Here is a 5470-nt window from a genome sequence, read left to right as displayed (position 1 = left end):
CAGAACAAGTGATAGGATGCTGTGGATTAGTGAGAGCAGGAGAATCACCTATTGACTAGATATTTGGATACAGTATACAAAATAAAAAGCTACTCAGGCTTAAAGAATGAACATACCACAATCAGGGACAAATGGTGATATTAGATACTTTCCATGCCTTTTCACTGAAGAGAAATGATGCTGCTGCTGCTATTGAATTATCTTCTTCGTTTTTTTTAATTCTACTATGAGGACCCTAGTAAAACCCAAGAACATTCATGTATCATTGTGATGGCTGGTAACATACACTGAAGTTATTAAAGACGTGGATGTGAGCCAAATAAAATAAATTTACTGTCTTGAAAACTGGCTTTTTTCTTTGTAAGATATAAAGGAGGAAACTTTAAAATAGTGATATGGTTAGGAAATTAGCTACAGTGATAGTATCTTTTTATGCTACTGCTCTGTATGTATAACGTAAATATCAGGTGTCACTAGATTGTTATCTTTCCATCTCTCGCTTCTGTAAGTAATCCCTTTAGCTAAAGCTGGAGGAACATTGCTTAAAACAAACAAACCCCGTGTTCATTCTTCACATCAAATAATTTTCTGTATTTTATCGGTAGTTTTAAAGAAATAGTGGATTGTGCCAGTCAGTGCCAGTGGCTTTCCAGCCATGTGAATTAAGTTGCCATGAAACATAAATCTCTAGATGTCACTGGCCTGTCTGACCCATACTGGCACATTTGTAATTAGCGGGAACTCTTAAATCTATATGCTTCTTATCTTAATGGAAAGTAATGTTGTAGATTGCATACAGTGTTCACTGCTAGAGTTCAAGGGTTCTGGAATTCAGTTCAATAAAAGCTGAATTTAGTTATTGCTGAAGCTTGTGAATCAGCTTCTTTGGAAACTTAGTTATTTGTTGGGTACCATAAAATGACCTTGAAAGTGTTCACATGGCTGTACAGAATTTTCTGAAATGAAGCCAGATCCCACCCATCCTTTGCTTTTGTTTTGTCAAGTTTTTTGAATGTCGTGATGCATTTGAGGTTAAGTAGCAAGCTTCTCCAGGTGCAATGCAGTAATAGTTTTATATTTTGGTTGAACCAAGCATTCCCTCTACAAAACTTTAAGCAGTGTGTTTTCATACATTGACAGAATGGCATGCTGGAAGGAAGAGATGCGATTAGTGTAATCACCTGCATAACATGCACTGTACCTTGTAATGAAGTCAGTCCTGTTTAAAGTAATCCTTACCTCTGAGGCAGTGAAGTTCTGGATTTAAAATAAGCAGTGATGGAAAATCCATGTCGGGTTCTTGTAAATTGTTCCCCATAAATGTTTTCCCTGTTTAAAAATATTTTTAAAGCTGTTTATTTCTATTAAGAACTTGTTTAATTTCAGCTTTCACTCACTGGATTTTAGTATACCTTGGTCTGGATTGAGGAGTCTGTTACATTAACTTCTTGGTTTTTATTTTTATAATCTCTTAGGTTCTCTTAATTAAAAATCTATAAATCTATGATAGCAACAGCAATTTTGTAACTGCTGTGTAATACTTTATTAACAGATTCAGGTGGCTACTTTTCCCATTGTTTCGTGAGAGGTTAATGTTGAATTGACAGCCTTACTCTGAGATCATTCTGTCTGCAAATTTTAAGCAAAGACACAAGGGTTTTTTTCCTACTTTTTTGGAATGTCTTCAGGACTCCACATATTAAGGAAAAATAAGGAAAAATCAAAATTAGTCCAAACGTATAATACATTAAAGAGAGGACAGGTGTTAGGAGGTCTGATCTCTCTCTTTACAGTATATTTTTCTAAAGTTGTGTGTAGGTTTTGGGAGAAACAGCTACTTTTTTTTTTTTTTGAAGTTATTTCCATTAAGCATATGTCATCTGCACTGTTATGGCTTTGCATGTCATCTTTTACATTAGAAATTGTATGTGTTCTCTGATTGTCTGCATTACTTCTTTTTGAATAAAGGACTGTTCTGAATAGGAAACACAGACCCTTCTTATCTTTAATTAAATTAATTTATTTGAGACTGTAATGGTGATGTAATTCTTATGCTACATTGTATTTCAGTACTTCTGAACTAACGAACTACAGTAAATCCTGTGAACACACAGCTGGGGAAGAGAAAAATTTTGGGGTATCATCATGGATGGCTGTCTGTGCATTGTGTTTTATTTAAAACATCCATCAGCATAAGAATAACATCAGGAAAAGTTTCACTAATAAGAGATCAAGCAGAATAAGCAATTTAGTTCTTATTCTTAAAATTTATTTCCATCATTACAGATTTTTACTTTGTTCTTTTTCTGGATTAGTGGAACAGAGGTAAATAATTATGGAATGGTATTTGTGGCTTCTATCAGAATATGAGGCCTATTTGGAACGGGTTTACTAGGAATAGAGCAACTTGCTTTAAGATGTTTAAAGAAAGAGCAGATTTAATGAACACAAGGTTAGATGGTAAATTTCTTTTAAGATTTTTAGGAATTTCTCAGAGGCAATTGGTGAACAGTTTGACAAATGCAGGTGTACCGCCAACAAGACAATATGCGCATCTAGAAGTTGGGGGAATGTTCAGAAAGGTTATTAATGGCCCTTAATATTAATTGCTGAGGCAAATGTCAGCTGTGCTCCCACGGGGCTTGCTTTGAAAACAATCCTGTTTAATGTGTTAATTATGGAGTTGGAAAATGGAACAGCTCCTTCTCCGTAGTATGGAAACTTGTAGACCTTACAAGGGCAAGGGGAGACTGTTGTCATCCAGTATGTCACAGTAAAATTATACAAGATTTGGGCTGGTTGTATCTGTAGTTCAGATAACTAAAAGATTCTGCTCAGTGCAAGAAAACAGCGTCACATCTGTCGGAACAAGAACAAAACCCTTTTAATTAAAATAATTAATACTTAGATAATTTAAAGCTTAATGAAGGAGAAAGACGCTTAGAGATGATATTAGCAGTATTGCTATTGTAATGAAACTAGCAGGGAAATAATCTCTTTAAAAAGCCAACCAAACCAAAAAAAGCGCAAAACCCCTTAAAGCTTTGACTCTCCGTAGGAAAAAATGTAAATTGTTTCATTTGAAGGTAGCAATGGTTGATCCTGTGGAATAAAGAGTTCTCTTTTGGAGAAGTGAAGAAAAGCTGCAGGGAAATACAGAGGAGTGCTGGTTAAACCACGACAAGAGGTAAGGTGAATTGTAGTTTCCAAGTGTGAGGAACTGTTAACGGGATACTTCCAGCGAAAGGATGACCCCTACATGCAGAAGCTTGCAAAGTCATGGTTAGAGCCAAATTCAAGAACCTTTTTTTGAAGAACTGTTGGAATTTGAGATACAAATTCTGTGTTGCAAGGGGAGCAAACATGCATTAGTTTAAACCAAAGATGCTTAAGACTCCTCTGCTTTTGTAAAATGTACGCTGGTATTACTAGTGCCAGTTTAATACTGTGACTAAAAATAACAAGAGGTTAAGTAGATTTAGTGAATAGAAGTTTGGTGTTTTTTTTTGTGTTTTTTTTTTTGTTGTTTTACTGCAAGACGTAAGATTAATGTTTTCTTAAGAAGGAACAGAACTTGAAAAAAGTTTTGAAAAGTTACGGTTTTAATACTAAAAAAAGGAGGGTCATTTATGTAAATTGTTCATATCTACAGTAATCTAGATGTCTTATACAGGTATTACTTTGCTATATGTAGAAATTTGCAGTCATTTGTGGGGAAATATAACGGAGAGAGAATGCAGAGCATAAGATCTGCACCAAGGACCTGATTTAAAATCATTTGGTTTTTCTGGGCTTGCGATATGACCCTACGTGAACCAGCATCCCAGCAGCAGTGAGCTCAGAGCCTTTGATCACGTCCAGAAGTCTGTGAGAAGATTTTTATTAGGAGGCACTGAAGAGCTGTGTGAATACAGAGCGAATTGTGGAAAAATCTTTGGTTGTACAGAAGTGACTTGGCAATCTTTTGCTGCGGCTGGGCTCCCTTTTGGTATAGGTTCCTTAAAATCTTCACTTTCACTAAGCATTTTAAGAAACTCCCCTACCTTGACAGTAGAAGTTTTTTAGTGGACAAAAGCATGTTCTTATGAATAATGCAAGATAAATTATTTGAATATAGGAACTTAATGTATGGCTTTCAAGCATTTTCATTGCTTACTCATCTTGGAGTAAATTACCTTTCACATCAAGCAATTCTACTCCTAATGTTTGTTAGAGCAAACAAATGTGAATCTCCCCCTATTTTTCATCCTTCCTACTGATAGCCCTCCCCAAATCACCAGGTTGCTCATGGAGAACCAACCATTAGATTTTTAGCTGTCCTAAGAATTGGGTACTGTATCCAACATCCTCCTAGAGTGAGGATCTTCTGCGTAGTGAACTCCACACGAGAGTTGAATTCGTACTCCAGCTTCTTGTCCCAGTGTCCACAGATTGTCCTCACATTCATATTATAGTTTGTCTAAACCTTCGGAAATGGCCCTCTGAGGGACTGGACGCAGCTCAAAGGTGTGCGGGACCAAGCAGGGTGTAGGTTTGTACAACCACTGCCACACTGTGGGACCACGTTCCTCAGGAACAACTCGGGCAATACTGACAGTCCAAACAGATAGTTAATCCGTAGCTGTAGATATGTGAGCCTTGAAAGTAGAATTATTTTTCTAAGCCATACAGTAGATAAAAACATTTTGGACATTGCACATCGCTAGGCTTTGCGCAGAATTTTGAAGCGCATTATCACTGCTTTTAGTTAAAGTAGAAGAGGGAGGTCAGGCGGGTGGGTGTAGGAGGAACCTTTCTGTTACGCTGACCCTTACGCTGCAGTTTGCACCTTCCCTGCGAGTTCTTCGTGGCCTCTTTGATTTCTGGAGGCAATTTTCCCTTCCGGCTCAGTCAGGTCTTGGTGTAGGCAGTTGCCTCCAAGACTGAGCTGGTTAATGTGACTGAAAAGTGTGAATGACTCAGCCATTGCCTTTTTATAGCTTTCTGTTTCTGTGTCAGGGCACCACATGGTCACAGTCCCACTGGCTTTGTTACCAAGGTAATCCTCCCCTTGTCAAGGCCTTTTTCCTCCTTATTTAATGGTTTGTTGCCTAGAAGTCTGAGTTTGCATAATGGGCTGCTTCCATTTAAGAACTTTGGTTTTGAGGCCAGACCAGAATCTCAACCCAACGTGGAGGTGGAGGGTTAGCAGAAGAGGAGAGGGCTGTGAATCCAAAAGGAAGTTGAGAGCTTAGAAAAGCTCAAATTAAAAATTCTCTGCGTGGTTAAGCTTGGGAGTGGGGCCTAAAGGTTTATTTTGGCTTGTTTTTTCCTGCCTAAGTTCTAGGAAAGAAGAGAGAAGAGTCACATTTATGAAACAAAATAAACAAGTATGTGAAAAACTTGCTGTTCAAACATGCCGAGACAGATATTCCTCTAAACCATCCTGCTCCATTTTTATTTTTTATTTTTTATTTTTTTTTTATAAAGC

Source organism: Haliaeetus leucocephalus, unplaced genomic scaffold (assembly GCF_000737465.1).
Source record: "Haliaeetus leucocephalus isolate CR32 unplaced genomic scaffold, Haliaeetus_leucocephalus-4.0 Scaffold741, whole genome shotgun sequence".
NCBI lineage: Eukaryota > Metazoa > Chordata > Aves > Accipitriformes > Accipitridae > Haliaeetus > Haliaeetus leucocephalus.
This window is presented reverse-complemented; position numbering follows the sequence as displayed.